Genomic DNA, 18,369 nt, shown 5'->3' with positions numbered 1-18,369 from the left:
TCTGAGATACTGACCACACAGGTTCAGTACATCAGTCTGCTAAACTGCCCAAGCTTTTTAATCTTAGCATTTGTTTATGAACCCTTTGAACCAGCTGGAGTTCTACTGCCTGTGACACACCATCACTATGTCAGTGGCACTGCAGTGCTGAGAATGACCCTCCACTCAAATAATAGCTGCTCGGTGGTGGGCCTTTAGCAGAAGGGGGGGGTGATGACTACAGTCTGTAATGTTAGAACTGCAAAGTAGGGGTGTCACGATTTTGATATTTTATCGAAATCGATCGAAATGTCATGGTCTCCAGCCTTGAGGTCAAAAAGAGGATCGACGATCCCTCCCTCTCAGCTACGCAAGCACGCACGCTACGCAGATGGCGCAGCACACTGTAGCCGACACCACGAACATTGTGACTGCTCAAAGAGCAGCTCTTTCTCCAGAGAATGTGGTGTATTACAGATCACTTGTATCACTTTGCATCACTTATATCAAGCCCACCTTTTGAAATAAGATATTGTAAATTTGAATCAAACCAATGACTGACTATAGACTAATCTAAAACTTGCATAGGCCTCTCTGCTGAAATAAAATCAAATCGAGGGTTTAAAGAATCATGACACCCCTACTGCAAAGTGATCAGTGGAACTGACAAATGAGCAATAGGTGTAGAAACAATAAAGGGGTGTTAATGAAGTGGCTGGAAGCACGAGATAAAAACATTGCATGTAAATGTGATGCCTCTTTACATTTTATGTAAGTATTTTAATTTCAGGTTAAATACCCCAAACTTAAGTGTTCTAATGTTTTGTGATGCAGTTATTTAAAAAATGTGGCATAAAACTGTTTGGGAGAGGATGTTAATGATCAAGACAATTTTGTTTTAAATAAATATGCAAATTGAAAATGGTGTTTTAGAATATTTTGAGTTGATAAATGTTTACCTCAAAGTTTTCTGATATTTTTTTAGGTAAATGTAACTTTCTCAGAATACGTAGTGGTTAGCTAATTATAATTATGAAATATAACATGTATAAACATATAAATATTTTATTTTTTTTATTAAATAAATAATATTAAGAAAATATGTTTTAACCTTTTTGTTTAGTGTCTCACAACTGTTACATTTTTAGGTAATTTTCCTTGGAATAACGGGTAAAATCTAATCTACCCAAAAAACAGAGTGCAAATTGTTAGTAGATTCTATATGTTGTGTTTTTTTACAGTGTATCAGTGTACAGGCTTTATTCATCTTACATTAGGTCTTGAACCTCAATATACTCAATATAGTTTAAATTAAGTTCTAACAACAGTATGACAACAACTGCATAATTATCAAAACGCAAAAAAGAAAAAAACTGTTTGTGCCATTAAATCAAGCTTTCCAGGTGAGCTTAAATAATTTTTAATTAAATTGTCCTGCCAAAATACATTTTCATACAGTCCAATGTATTTTACAGTCTGGATCTGATGTGAATATAACTGATATACTGATATGTGAATATAACTGTGAATTTGTATGTGTTTTAGTCAAATATGCAGCAAGCGACATGTAAATGCAGTGGGTTCTTTATAACAGTGTTTTAATTATATATTATGCAAACTCTTTACTGTGGAAAGGGATCTTGATCTTGAACCTGTTTTTAATTTACAAAAAGTGCTCTTCAAACCTGTTCTGAAAGCATACATGCAAATAGTGTCTTGTTAGTTTTCAATGAGACCTGCAGCATGGTTGTGAGCAGAGAACGCTGCACATAACCCCATTGAAAAACCTCTGAATATAATCATTTAAGATGTAAGATGGTCACAAGCTATTAAACAAAGCTGAACTGCTTGATTTTTTGTGCCAGGAGTGAAAGACCTATGGAGAGCATGCCAAGACACATGAAAGCTGTAATTAAAAATCAGGGTAATTCCACCAAATATTGATTTCTGTACTCTTAAAGCATTAGTTTTGCATTACGTTTTGAAAGCACTGTACCTTTTTTATTATTTTCTTCAAATAAATGTTCTAAATGACAATATTTTTATTTGGAATTTGGGAGAAACATTGTCCATAGTTTTTAAAACCACAATGTTCATTTTACTGAAATATATACCTTATCACTTTGAAGCGATCTCATAATTTTGAATACAGATATATCATTTAAGAGGTCTTTCCTCTATGATTTTAAAAATATAAATATAAAAATATAAATCTAAATGTCAGTATGTAATATGCAAATATTAATGATGAAAATATACAAATATCACGATTATAATAAGATATGTTATAATAAGGCCACAGGATTTAAGAGGATTGCATTTACTGACAACTTTCACAGATTGCATTATATTTATGTTTATTATCAATATTTCCTTATTTTTACAATGTACAGTTGGAACTATGTTTTATAGGTATATATTAAAATTACAATTCGAGATCACGCTTCACAGTCACTTGTTTAGCCTGAGCTATCAGTCTGTTTCATGTAGTCTAAAGTACTGAACCCACATCTATTAGGTTTTATACGTGTAGGACAATGAATGGTGGTGTGAGCTTTTTTTTACACATAAGACCAAACATGAATGAATTTATTAAAAACTAATATTGTTCAGATAACACACAGTCATCCTGCATCAGTAAAATGTTCATTTTTTATATTTAAGACTGGAATTAATTGTTTCTTTGGTCACAATAACCAAAGTAAAGGGATGCTTATGGTAACATACTGTGAGGGTTTGGGTTAGCTAATGTTTATATGAACTATTTTAGACAGCACTCTGAAATGTACATGCATATTAGTTTAAAATTATTTGGTGCTTTAGCCTAAACCATGGCATTTTCTAGTGTTTATTGTTGAAATGTTTGCTTGTTCATGAATGGAAGTAGCTTAGAGCGTGAAATTATGTTAGGTTAGGTAAGCTTAGCCTAGCTTAGCCTAGTTTAGCTTAGTTAAGGTGAGGTTACGTTAGCCTAGTTTAGCTTCGATGGGGTAAGAATATGTTAGTTTAGCTTAGCTTATGTGAGGTTAGGTAGCTGGCATTGAGCCTGGGTGACTGGATGAACAATAAACAGTGGGTAAATGAGCTATTTCATGGATATGTAGAGCGTCCTGTTATCTCAGTGGTTTATTATTTACTGACGACATCAGTTTAGTTCTCTTTCCTACTAGTTAGTTAGACATCTTGTGTATGTAACTATCAAGGTTAGTACATCATGATATGGCCAGATTCCCAATTTTACCCTGTGGTAGCTGTTATATTTATAAATATATATGTGTATATAAATATCTCAATACCTTTCTTGGACAGTCTGGCTGGTAATTCATGTCAGTGCAGTTTAATTAGTTTAGATGTGTTTGATTCCAAAGGATTAATTTTACATTATTAACATTCATGTTGAATTATTTCTTTTTTGCTTTACTTTGTCTAATACACATTCTGTTGTGTCTTACTTTTTAGGTTGTGACAGTGCAACGAACTGCACATCACCAAAACTAGGGGAAATGTGCTGTTTAAAAAGGTGTTATTTGGAATGTCACTTCAGAACCTTATGACTGGTTTCTATGTGTGTTTATGAGCATATGTATATATGTGTATGTAAACCACTCTATGGCTACTTTAAGGTGTGATTCTCTTTCTACACAGTATTTTTGTTTGAGATACCACATGTAGAATGTTTCTTCCCTTTTCACATGGTGAATGTTTTATTTTATGATTTTATTTTTCCAACAGCTTCCAACAGAAACCTTCTACACTGTCTAGAATAAACATGTTTTCTAAAATAAAGAGTGTTATAGGTTGTATACTTTCACATGTTCATATGAATATTTCCTCATGTAGTAACTTTTCATTTAGACCATTTATTGTAAGTCAAGAAAACAGAGTTTTATCCCTGTATGTCAAGAGCTACTGCATGACAACAGATTTTACTTTTATTAACAAGTAAAAAGCTTATTTTAGAGCATGTCAAAATCCTCAAGTAGACAGAGACTAATTGTTTGCAAAATGTATTACATTCTGAAAACAAAGTAATCAAAATACAAAAAGGAAACACATTTATTGACCTAAATATACTAATTCTTTGCAGGACAGTTTTTATGTGCTGTGATTGATAATGACAAAGATAGAAATAATAATGTGGTCTAAACATAGAACATTTCTGTTTGAAAAAAAAAGAAACATTAAACAAGGTTGGTTGAAGGGTTCACACATTTAATTACATAAAATGGAAGTACAATGTCACACACACAATCACGTTTGGCTTAAACTATCAAATACACAAAATGTCAGTGTATAGATATATAAAAAGTAAGTGATTGTATAAATGTATCTAATTTCAGGTAGTTGGTGTTACTAGTCTCTCAGGGAAATTGGGATCAGCTGAGTGCAGTATAAAAACACCTGTCTGAAATCTCTTATCACTGATCTCCATTTAATTGATTGTGAGATTACTGGGACCAACTACCATGACATGAATTAGCTCTGTCACTTTATAGGAGGTCAATATTTGCATATATGCAATTTAATGTTTCCATAATGGGCAAAGGAACTCCTCTACTTCAGGTTGGTTTCTTACATAGGAATGATGGAACCACTTGTCATATGTCAATGATCAAGTAATATTTGAAATAAATGAAATAAAAAACCTAATACAGTGATATGAAAACTTTCAAGCACCCCTAATATTTTTTATCATTTCCCTTTATAAATCATTGGTTGTTGGGATCAGCACCATCAGTTAAATATATTATATAGCAGACCAACACATGATATTTGAGGAGTGAAATGGAGTTTATTTTTTTACAGAAAGTGTGTGATTATCCCTTAAACAAAATTAGGAAGGTGCATACATGTAGGCACCCTTGTTGGGTTTAACCCTTGATTTGAATAGATTTAGCACTAATTATTGGAACACAAAATTAGTCTGGTAAGCTCATTGACCTCTGACCTACACACACAAGTAAATCTAATTATCAGAAAGGGTTAAGGAGCCAATTGCAAGTTTTTTTCTCTTTTTCGCATCTTCTCTGAAGAGTGGCAACATGGCAGCCTCAAAACACAACTCTCAAATAACCTTAAAACAAAGATTGTTCATGTTTTAGGGAAAGGATAGAAAATGCACAGATTTCACAGTGAGGAAAAGCAAGACCACAAGTCGAGTTTGGAGCAGAGGCAAATGATGGTGAGAACAGTAGTCAACGCACAGACCTCTAGAGCTCCAAACACCTTCAACACCATCTTGCTGCAGATGCAGTCACTGTGCATTATTCAACTACTATTCAGCACACTTTGCATGAGGAGAGGCTGTATGAGACAGTAATGCAGAAGAAACCTTTTCTGAGCCACAAACAGAGTCGCTTGAGTTATGCCAAAGCACATTTTGACAAGCCAGCTTCATTTTAGAAAAATGTGCGGTGTGGACTGATGAAACTAAAATTTAGTTTTTTGAACATAAGTGGCAGTATGGTGGGAAAGAGGGGAAAAAACAATTGACAGTTTCAACATGCTGTGGGGCTGTGTGATCAGTGCAGGTATTGAGGGTCTCGTGGAATGTTCATGAATCAGAATCAGTGAGAGAGTTGAAGTTGTGTCGGGGCTGGATACTTCAACAAGACAACGACCCTAAACACTAAACACTGCTCTAAATCTACTAAAGCGTTCATACAGACGAACAAGTACAACGTTCTGGAATGATCATCTCAGTCCACAGACCTGAATATTACTGAAAATCTGTGGTGTGATTTAAAGCATCCATGTCCATGCTTAGAAACTATCAAACCTGACTGAACTGGAGATGTTTAGATGTAAAGAAGAATGGTCAAATATTCCATTAACTAGAAGCCAGACTCTCATGGCAGCTACAGGAAGTATTTAGAGGCTGCTATTCTGCAAAACGAGCTACTAAATATTGATGTCGTTTTTCTGTTGGGGTGCCCAAATTACTGCACTTGTCTAATTTTGTTAAAGAATTATTACACACTTTCAATAAATCCTATAAACTTCCTTTTATTTCTCAAATATCACTGTGTTTTTCTGCTTTATGATATATTTTACTGAAATTGCTGATCCGAACAACCAATAACTTATTATGAAAATCAAATTATGAAAATGATCAGGGGTGACCAGACTTTTTTCATATCACTGTTTGTACATTATATCAGACTGTTCTGACTTAATTATATAAAGAACTCCAAATTACTCAGAATTGCTGTCATTTATTTGCACCAAAATGTCAACATCTCAGTTTTAGGGTTAAGGTCAGGGGATTGTGGAGAACTAACACTTTTCTTTCATTTACTACACAATTTTATATGTGCTCCCTTAATTGTTTTGATGTGTTTAATATTAATCTGCAGAAAGTAGAAATGTAGAAAATAAATTAAGAAAATAAATAAAGAAAAGTGAAGGAGAAGGTGTGTCCAAACAATTATGTTCCTTTAACTATGAAAAATGGGAACTGATGAATGCCACTGTTTTGTGCTATTATATTTTAAACACTTATACAACAGGACACTGCATTCTGAGCAGCTAAGTAGTTTCATCAGGTGTCCACTAGGAGACAGTGTAGAACTATGACTTAAAAAAGCAGAAACTGAGCCACCTGATTTCATGGCTTCTATATACCGCCTGTGTATAATAATACATTACTATAGTATATATATATATATATATATATATATATATATATATATATATATATATATATATATATATATATATAAATTTATATATATATATATATATATATATATATATATATATATATATATATATATATATATAAATTTATATATATATATATATATATATATATATATATATATATATATATATATAGTATATTATGTATATATAGTATATTATAATCTAATGTTTCTACATTTACTGATTATTGGTTTAAGCTTGCTAAGGTCAATAGTTCATAGATCAGTAGATTGTTGTTGGAAACTCACACAATGCAGGCCTGTTTTTATCTTACACTAAACTTCACACTAAATATATAAAATATATAATTCATACATAAGTAACTTGTGAAATGAAGGGTATTGGTAAAGAATGTGTGCCTTTTTTACAGCAGCTTTTGTATCTTATCAGCTCAGTTTATCATAAACTGTAAACCCATTATTGGTCTTTAATAAACTTTAATAAATTAAGCATGTTTTATGTAAAAAAATGGATATTTCCAAACATTAATCAACTATTTTGAGTTAGCTTTTTTTTTTAACACCTCTGTACGTGAAACGAAATCAATAAATACGCAAATAAAATAAGACTTCACTAGAAACAATACTCCAGTGAGGCATAGATAATGTCTGTTCAACAAATCTCAGTGTTATGCGTGCAAAGGATTATATTAAGGCTGCAATTATTCAGCACATGCCAGTGCACGTACCAAGTCACGTTCAAATAATACAAAATTCGGATCCTGGACCTCATTTGTGGCCAGTCTAGCCTAGGCGTTTGTCCAAGGTGCACAGGGTGATGAAACTGAGCCAAAGTCCGGACGACAAGTATGAATGAGACTTTGAACGTTCCTGAAGGACGAATTCTCCCATGGTTCACAGAAAAGCCTTCTGCAGAAGCTAATCTTCCCCTCAGCCCCACTGTTCTCATGGCTTCAGGCTTCTATCAACTTATTTCTGCATGTGATGCGATGCGATGTGATGGTGTGTGTGTGTGTGAGCCACATGGGAGCTCACATGTGAAATATGGTTAAACATTTAAGTAGATACAAGAGAACATAAGCTTGTTTTTGCACCGATCTGTCCAAAATATAGTCTGATAATTAGTTTGATTAATTCGTAAGAATTCGAATAATAACTCCATCCTTACACAATTTTCCAGCAAAATTCTTAAAGGAAATTCTTGCACTCTGCCCATTCCCCAGTCTTATTTCCACACCCTGGATTGTTTGTTTGTTTTATTATTATTTTTTTAAGTTTTCTTAAGTTTTCTTTATTTTTAAACCTATTATAGACAAATTGTTCAATGGTTCAATAGATATTTAGCTTTTTACAAAGAGGGAGACACTGTGGAGGAAGTGAGTGACTATGTGGTGAATGAGGTGACTGACTGAGACTGTGGGAGTTAAATTCAGTGATTTCTTTTCGTGTCACACTAAAGACACAGTTATATTTATATTTTTGCTCTGTAAATTGGGAGCGGGGTCAGTCAGCAGCGGTTTGGGCATGCGCAGTTGATTTACAGTGTGTTTGTGGAGTGGTGTGGGTGAGACTGCACTGTGAGTGTTGTGGGCGGGGCTCACGGCAGCCCCCGCTGCTCGCTGGGGACAGTGACTAAAGAGCAAGTGTGTTCATCTCAGAGTCGCCAAAAGTCTCCAATAACACCACAAACACTTGCTAGATTTGTCGCTAGTCGCTTTTTTACAAAAAAAGTCGCTAGAGGGTCTGAAAAGTCGCTAAATATAGCGACAAAGTCGCTAAGTTGGCAACACTGCCAAGCTGCTCGAGGTCTAGTGTGAAGTTTCCACAATCAGTGACGGTTTTGAGAGTCATGTCATCTGCTGGTGATGATCCACTGTGTTCTATCAAGTCTAAAGTCCTGGAAAATCTTACAGCACTTCATGCTCCCCTCTGCTGACAACTTATATTGAGATGTGGATTTCATTTTCCAGCACCACTTGGCAAACTGCCCTCACTGCTAAAAGTACCAATTGGTCTTATGTTATATTCTAATTCTCTGAGACACTGATTTTTGGGTTGCCTTGATGTTTGGACTTATCTCAACAGTTTCTTAGGTACATACATTTGCAAGAAAAAGTATGGGAACCCTTTGGGATCACTTGCATTTCTGTATAAATTGGTCATTAAATGTGTTCTGATCTTCATCAAGTCACAACAATGGACAAACACAGTCTGCTTAAACTAATATCACACACTAAATATGTGTTTGCATGATTTTATTGAATACAACATGTCTTGCAACTGTATATCCCTGTAACAAGAACATAACATGGGATCTTTTATTTTTTTAATATATTTTTTTGCTTCAGGTAAAACCAGGTTTTTTGTAGTTTGATTGATCCACAGCTCACTTCATGTTTTTCACCCTCAGCCTTTGCTTTCTGTGTGATGTCTAATATTTTTTGTGTAGAATCAGTTCACAAGACCTTTAATGTGCACACACACACACACACACAAGATACACACACACATACAGAATGAATACATTTCCTGTGTGAAACAGTAATTGATTATTCACAAACAGGGTCTTACGTTGTGCACACATACTGAGAGTCATATGACCCAAAGGATTTGAGAGGAGAGCTTCCTGTGGGGGCACATGTGGAAGAAGGACAGGGTTTGCTCTTGTAGGAACTGTCTGCTGATCATTGCAGAAGTAGCTAAAATAACTGGCTGAACGGGAGATTTAAAAGCATTTGTCTTAATACTGAAGCTGTTGTAATTTTTTTGTTAGCTTTTGGGTTTGGTGGATGAAAAAATAATTGAAATAACTTTCTTTCCCCCAAAATGATCCCCATTTATATGTATTCCCCTATCACTAGCAATATCCCCGATGCTAATAGGTTAAAAACTAGCGCATCAGCTAACAGACACCTTGTGCTAAGTAGCATCACAGTAAAATATTATATGAGGAGAGGAGAGAGTGCCGTCTTCCCATCCAGAGAAAGCAAGACCAACTGTGCTCTCTCTCTCTCTCTCTCTCTCTCTCTCTCTCTGACTCTGGCTGCTGATGGCAAACCTCAAATCATAGTGAAAGAGCCTTAGTCTGCTGGACCGTTTAAAGCCTGGGTTTAACATATCTTGTGGAGACCCACAGGGCTCTATTTTGGGGCCTATGAAACTAATGATTAAGTAATGTAGTTATGAAAGCAATGTATTTTAGGCTTACAGAGCAGAGACTCTTAATTCTACCAGAAAAGGCAAGCATACAAAGAAAAACCTTTAGTTTTAGTTGCAATATTAACAGTTTGATTGAAAGATTGATTTGATTTTGAAGTAAAAGTCTTTTTCGTAGGCTCTTCCATCACCCTAGGTTTTGAGGCATCTGGACCCCCACAGATCTTGTGGTTCAAAGAAGGTAAAACCCAAGCCCCTGGGCAATCAGATGGGGCCAAATTGGTGGCGGTAGGGAGGACAAAGGGAAAAGTCTTAAAAAAAAAAAGAATTCAGCATCTGAAAGCAACAAAACAAGTGTTTTTAGTGTTTTTGAAGATGTTTGTTTGCATACAAATGAACAAATGAAGTTTAAATAAAATTCAACGTGAATTTACTTGTCATTTAAAATGGTTTACTTGTATTATTAAGCTATTTTATTGTCATTATCTATCATATCAATGGTTTTAAATGCTCTTAAAATTACAATAATAAAGATTGTCGCATTTATTTATGAGGCAATATATCGTCCAATGAAAAAGTTATCCCAACAAGCCTACATAGGCTGCTTACTCTTTAAAAAAAACTTTTTTTATTGCCCAGTCACTCATTTTGCATGTGAACTCTTATGTTACAGTGCTGTGGGCATCTTCAACACAGAACATACTGTGTCTGTATCTCATACTGCCAAGCAGCTGGTCACAAGCCAGAGCAGAGCGGACGGGACAGCGCAGACGACTGAGGGCAGAAAGAAGAATGTGATATCCAAGTTTGTTGTTGTGGCTGTGAATTCCTTTTGAGTTCATACAGGACCTCGTGCCAGCATGTTGCTGCTATACCAGTGGAGAAAATAACGGCTTACTTATTTTATTACAGTCCTTTTCATTCATTACTACCAGCAGCGGCATATAGTTATGGTCTGGAGATGGCAGGGTTCTGAAATCAACACAATCAATGGTCAAAATGATACAAACAGGGTAAAAAATATACATATACCCACTTAGAGACTAATAATTCAGTGGTAAATTACAATTGTGATGGAAATTAATTTTCATTTAAGGTGATTCAATAAAGAGGGCATAGCAAGTTTTTTTTTTCTTTTACTTTTTATTATTTTATTTTTCTTGCCAAGTAACAATAATGTACAGGGCTTGGACAGTGAAACTGAAAGGCCTGTTATTTTAGTGTGGGAGGTTTCATCATGGCTAAATTGGAGCAGCCTGGTGGCCAATCTTCATTAATTGCACATTGCACCAGTAAGAGCAGAGTGTGAAGGTTCAATTAGCAGGGTAAGAGCACAGTTTTGCTCAAAATATTGCAATACAAACAACATTATGGGTGACATACCAGAGTTCAAAAGAGGACAAATTGATGGTGCTCGTCAAGAAGGACGAACCACAGTCAATCCAACAGGATTAACTGTGGACGCTGAAAGAGGAAGCTGTCTGAAAGGGTTGTTCGGGTGCTAACCCGAATTGTATTCAAAAAACATAAAACCACAGCTGCCAAAATCACAACAGAATTCAGTGTGCACCTCAACTCTCCTGTTTCCACCAGAACTGTCCGTCAAGACAATAAATTATTGTGGTCTAAAACCAGGTTTCAGTTTCATTGTCCAACCCCTGTATATACAGTTGCAGGAAAAATTATGTGAACCCTTTGGGATTATACTTGGATTTCTGCATGAATTGGTCATTAAATGTGTTCTGATCTTCATCTAAGTCACAACAATAGACAACAACAGTCTGGTTAAACTAATACCACACAAGAAAATATGTTATATGTTTGCATGGATTTATTGAACACATGTTAACATTCACAGTGCAGCATGGGAAAAGTATGTGAACCCCTAGGCTAATGACTTTTCTTAGAGCTAATTGGAGCCAGGAGTCAGCCAACCTGGAGTCCAATCAATGTGATGAGATTGGATGTGTTGGTTAAAGCTGCCCTGCCCCATAAAAAAAACACACACACACCAGTTTTGAGGTTTTTTTTGTGTGTGTGGAATTAGTTTAAGCCAGGGGTGTCCAAACTACGGCTCGCAGGCCATTTGCGGCTGTTTCCTTTTTTGGCCCGCTGTTAAGCAGGTTTTAACAATGTGAGTTTCAAAGTTTGAACGCTAGGTGTCAGAAATGGGCCAAAGAGTCAGAGAGAGTGCGCATTTCTAGCGCAGAAAAACGGGGGAAAAGAGTCTTAAAGCGGAGAGGGTGCACATTTCTAGCACAGAAAAAACGGGCCAAAGAGTCTAAAAGTGGAGAGGGTGAGCATTTCTAGCGCAGAAAAAAACGGGACAAAGAGTGTAAAAGTGGAGTCGGTGCGCATTTCTAGCGCAGAAAAAAACGGGACAAAGAGTCTAAAAGTGGAGAGAGTGCGCATTTCTAGCGCAGAAAAAAACGTGACAAAGAGTCTAAAAGTGGAGAGGGTGCGCATTTCTAGCACAGAAAAAAACGTGACAAAGAGTCTAAAAGTGGAGAGGGTGCGCATTTCTAGCGCAGAAAAACGGGGGAAAAGAGTCTTAAAGCGGAGAGGGTGCACATTTCTAGCGCAGAAAAAACGGGCCAAAGAGTCTAAAAGTGGAGAGGGTGAGCATTTCTAGCGCAGAAAAAAACGTGACAAAGAGTCTAAAAGTGGAGAGGGTGCGCATTTCTAGCACAGAAAAAAAACGGGACAAAGAGTCTAAAAGTGGAGAGGGTGAGCATTTCTAGCACAGAAAAAAACAGGACAAAGAGTCTAAAAGTGGAGTGGGTGCGCATTTCTAGCGCAGAAAAAAACAGGACAAAGAGTCTAAAAGTGGAGAGGGTGCGCATTTCTAGCGCAGAAAAACGGGGGAAAAGAGTCTAAAAGTGGAGAGGGTGCGCATTTCTAGCGCAGAAAAAAAACGGGACAAAGAGTCTAAAAGTGGAGAGGGTGCGCATTTCTAGCTCAGAAAAACGGGGGAAAAGAGTCTAAAAGTGGAGAGGGTGCGCATTTCTAGCACAGAAAAACGGGCCAAAGAGTCTAAAAGTGGAGTGGGTGCGCATTTCTAGCGCAGAAAAAAACAGGACAAAGAGTCTAAAAGTGGAGTGGGTGCGCATTTCTAGCACAGAAAAAAACGTGACAAAGAGTCTAAAAGTGGAGAGGGTGCGCATTTCTAGCGTAGAAAAAAAAACGTGACAAAGAGTCTAAAAGTGGAGAGGGTGCGCATTTCTAGCGTAGAAAAATGGGCCAAAGAGTCTAAAAGTGTAGAGGGTGCGCATTTCTAGCGCAGAAAAACGGGCCAAAGAGTCTAAAAGTGGAGAGGGTGCGCATTTCTAGCGCAGAAAAAAAACGGGACAAAGAGTCTAAAAGCAGAGAGGGTGCGCATTTCTAGCGCAGACAAATGGGGCAAAGAGTCTAAAAGTTGCCGTAATTAAGGAGTTTAATATTAAGAGACATCATGAAATTAAACATCAATTTGAAATATCTTAGTTTACACAACACTGTCAAAGATAAAGACAGTTAGTCAAGTAAAATGGTGTGTAAATGAAATAATCAGGAAAAATGTATTATTTAAAGTGGTATATTTCATTATTTGTTTTATAACAGAGTCTGTGGCCCGTCACTTCAAATATATTTCTCCTTCTGGCCCCCAACAAAAAAAGACAACCCTGGTTTAAGCAGACTGTGTTTGTCTATTGTTGTGACTTAGATGAAAATCCGAACACATTTTATGACACATTTTTTTTTCAATTTATGCAGAAATCCAAGTAATCCCAAAAAGTTCACATACTTTTTCTTGCAACTGTAGTTAGGATACATGACAAGCTGCAAAGACTGGTATGTGCATACACAGTACAATGGGTGTATGAGGCAGGTGACCACACAGACTCAGCCCTTCAGGGTGCTATAAATCTATGTGGCACAAGTTACTCACCGTGCATGTATCCTGGTCGGCAGGTTTGTAAGCTACATATCACTAAATTGTGGCTTCACCCTCGCCCCAGGCTTTAGGAATGCACCAGACCAGTCAAGACCAGCCAAGTGATGTGCGAGGAGATGTGGATTTTTAGAGCATATAAAGGGAATGGCCTGAGATGTTGGCTATACGGGGAGGAGAGACTTGAACACATGCTTTGTAATGTATTCTATCTCTTCTACAATTAAAAATCGCTACTGACTTGATCCAGCCTCAGACAATTTCATGTTTGTTCTTTAAATTTTTTTCCACCACACAATATTATGATTGACTACAGCCAATATTGTATCTGTGCCTGCATCAAAAAGGGTATGACTGAAATCACTCTTTAAAAAAATTCCCAGTGCACAGTAGAATGGGGAGGTCCAAGGAGCCCAATGAAGATCTGAGATGGACAATTGTAGCTTTTTGTAGCATTTTGGCAAATCTGGAAGACCCAAACTGTCACCCCCTTATAGCTAAGACCAGAGGTGGAAAGTAATGAATTACATTTACTCAAGTTACTGTAATTGAGTGGATTTTATGAGTAATTTGTAATTTTAAAGTAGTTTTTAAAATAGGTAATTTTACTTTTACTCAAGTACATTTTGACACAAATAATTTACTTTGCTATATTGGAAAACTCCCCATTACTGAGTAAAAAATAATGCTGTTGGAAAAAAAACAAATGTCTGATTTAAAAAAAGAATTGGCAGAGCTGTCAGCTTTCAAAACTTCCACATCAAACCTGTGAAAGCATGTGATGTAAGTACTTTTATATCATTAAACAATTAGCTTAAATGTTAAGAAAAACATGTAAATAGCAGTTAAAGCATAGCAATGGCAAGTTAAAAAATAATAAAGACCTGTAAAACTATAAAATTACAGTTTATAGTCACATATATTATCATAACTTTTTAATAGTAAAGAAAAAAAATGGATGATAGAAACCTATGCCACTTGTTCTTGAAAATGTTTTATGGGGTGGTCTGAACAAATACTGCCTGAAAGGTCCAAATTATTATGTGAAATAATAGTTCATTAAAAACTATTTAAATTATGATTTGTTTTTACTTTTTTACATCAAATAATTAAAAGTAACTATGTAACTTTTACCCAAAGTACATTTTAAATTGAGTACTTTTTACTTTTACTTGAGTAGAATTTTAGCAAAGTAAAGGTACTTTTACTTAATTACTATTTTTCAGTACTTTTTCCACCTCTGGCTAAGACAAAACTTATGGTCATTGATGGAAAATGAATTAAATGATTCAGATGGTCAGAAACAGCCCAAGAACCGGGTACATATTAGTAACTGAATACAGAAAACAGCAGTTACTTAAGTAGCCTGAAAATTAATAACACAATAATAAGCCCACAGTTTAAGAGCTTAGGCAATAAGAGTTCAGTTCAGGGCCAAGTACTGGCACAGTAGAAGAATTTACAGATTCAATGAGGTGTGACAGATCAGCTAAATCATGTGCAGGTTTTAGAGCTCCATATCAATCATATGTTGCAGTGATGGAGTGTGATACAAAATACAACATTTATTTTCTGAATGTTACAGTTTATGTTTTCTGGATGTCTTCAGAACAGATTTTTATTTAATGGTTTTAAATGTTCTTTTAACAGCAGTTATTTACATATATAGCACATAAAGTAAGAAAATGTGTGATTGGTAGACTATTTTTTTGTTGTAACAATGCTTCCTGGCAATAAATCCTCATTTATTATGGGTCTAAATAATGCAGCAACTTGTTTTTTAAGAAACACCAGCTTGAAGTTGCCCTATTGCACTGTTTTATCCAGATCAGTGTAATGTGGCATGATGCCGATGCCTGTGCTCACAGGTGCTGCCAATCAGGTGCCAATCAGGTTACCAGACCTGGGGGAACCAGAAGCTCAAAACAAGTATTAGTAGCAATAGCAGAATAAGCTGTTTAGCAATTGCAGAGGACGCAACCCACATACTCAGCTCTTCTGCTCATCCTTTCAAATGTGGCTCCAACTAAAAGGTAAATTAATAGGCTTTCCAACAGTGTAAGATTTATTGTCAACACACATTGATACAACAAAGAAATCTACCAAATGCAAATTTCCTTACTTTTTGTGTAATGTTAATTTTGGGAATGTTACTTCTAATGTTACCATAATGTTAATATTAGTCTAGCTGGGAATATAGGTGCATCTCAAAAATTTAGAAAATGTAAAACTCATATATTATATAGATGTATTAAACACACAGATTGATCTATTTTAAGTGTTTATTTCTCTATTGTTGTTTATGATTATGGCTTACAGCCAGTGAAAACCCAAAAACCACTGTCTCAGAAAATTAGAATATAATATAAGACCAATTGGTATTTTTGGCAGTGTGGGAAGTGTACCCACACCCAGTCCTGCTGGAAAATGAAAACCCTGCACTGACTTTGGACTTGATAAAACACAGTGGACCAACACCAGCAGATGACATGTCTCTCCAAACCATCACTGATTGGTGGAAACTTCACACTAGACCTCGAGCAGTTTGGACTGTGTGTCTCCACTCTTCCTCCAGACTCTGCTCCCTTAATTTACAAATAATATTCAAAATTTACTGATGATCAGTGATGGTTTGGAGAGCCATGTCATCTGCTGGTTAAGTCCAAAGTCAGTGCAGCTTCTTGCAGGAGATTATAAACACTTAAAACATATCACTATGCATGTAATGCATCTATATAATATATGAATTTCACAGTTTGAACTGAATTACTAAAACAATATAGCTTTTCAATGACATTCAATGTTTTATATATATTTTTTCGTAGGTACAGTGCATGCAGATGTTGTCGACCAGACCAGACTGGGACCAGACAGTTCACTTTGTTATGTAACATTTAACAAATAGACACAGAGATCTACAAAAGGAGCTTTATGCAAGCATACCATCACATACATCTTGTGTAGCACTTGAGGGATAGGCATATAGGGAACAAAAGAGATCATTATACACACACACACACACACACACACACACACTGTGGAGGGTCTTCTAGCCATTACTAGTGTCACTCAAGAAGTCCAAGAGAAATTATGGAAAGAACCATTATTTGATGTTCTGAAAGCTGGTTCTTTTATGGTATTGCCACCAAAAGAAGCCACTTTTTGTAACATATTTAATTTTTAAGAGTGTATTTTGATGTAATCTGCTGTATTCAGACTGATCGTATGAGTTGGTTATATAAGCTGCTGTATCTGTTTTGAAACGAATGGTCTTACAGAGGTCAGTCAAAATGGTCTAAGGGTCTTTTCACACATAGGCCACAGAGAAGGCCCTGTACAGTGCCTGTGTTTAATTACTGTCCAGTCACCTGACTGAACTGTCAGTTACATAACAAACCAATGTTGTTGACATACTCACGTACTCTAATGGAGGTAAATAGCTGGTGTGGTCAAGCTGTGATTAATATTTAGACAGGGCTCAGCCTATAAAACATCATCTACACTACTGTCCTCCTGTACAGTATAGCAAATTATGTACTCTACAAATGTACAGTACAGCAAATTCTTCTCACGACCCTGCTCAAATTCAGGGTCAGAGCTCAGGATCAGCCGTGCTATAGAACTTTTGTCAGTGGCAGCTTAAGATCTCAGAGGTGGCAGTGTGTATCACCCTGTGATCAATAACCCAGGGCTCTATATCCACAGAAGGGTTTTAGTGTGTGAGAACAGGCCACTGTTAAACATAAAGTTTCTGGTTTATTAAGCTATTCTGAAAGCTCTGACTGACAATGTAAAAAAGGAAGAAAACATATTAATATATGGACTTTTTATGCATTCTTTATCTTTAGAATACTATATAATACTGTATACTGTATCACAATAATAAATCACAGAATATCATTGTTTGTTTTTAATTACTGATCAATACGTCTCTACTGAATAAGTGATATTATGAACATTGCGACATTAAGCAATTATTTTCTAAAAATGAAACAAATTGAAACCAAATCCTTTTACATTTTTTTATATTTATTTATTCATTTATGAACGTGGACACATCTTCCAATGATAAATCCATTATCCATCACCCAAAGCATTGTTTAAAGCCTTCCTTGGGCAGTAGAGACAGTAGAGAAATAGTTGATGACTATTTTGCTCTGTTTCCATATTTAATATTATGAAATAATAATATGTGCATTATCCTAGTTATTATCAGAACTGTGCTTTTTGGCATTTTTATCACCTCAGACACAGAAATCATTTTACCATAGAGGGGTTCGTGGGTTTTTTTTTTTTTTTTTGGAAGTTTTTGATTGTCTTTTTTCTCAGTGCAGTGTTTTTTCTGAGGTTTTTAAGTGTCTTGTCTCTCAGTGCAGTGTTTTTTCTGAGGTTTTTAAGTGTCTTGTCTCTCAGTGCAGTGTTTTTTCTGAGGTTTTGAGTAACCTTTCTCTCAGTGCAGTGTTTTTTCTGAGGTTTTTGAGTGTATTTTCTCTCAATGCAGTGTTTTTTGGAGGTTTATGAGTGACTATTTTCTCAGTGCAGTGTTTTTTCTGAAGTTTTTGAGTGACTTTTCTCTCAGTGCGGTGTTTTTTGAGTGACTTTTTTCAGTTATTTCAGTTAATTTTTTTTTGTTGTAGT

This window comes from Astyanax mexicanus, chromosome 21, assembly GCF_023375975.1.
Source record: "Astyanax mexicanus isolate ESR-SI-001 chromosome 21, AstMex3_surface, whole genome shotgun sequence".
Lineage (NCBI taxonomy): Eukaryota > Metazoa > Chordata > Actinopteri > Characiformes > Acestrorhamphidae > Astyanax > Astyanax mexicanus.
The sequence above is the reverse complement of the archived record's forward strand: the minus strand, read 5'-3'. Positions refer to the sequence as shown.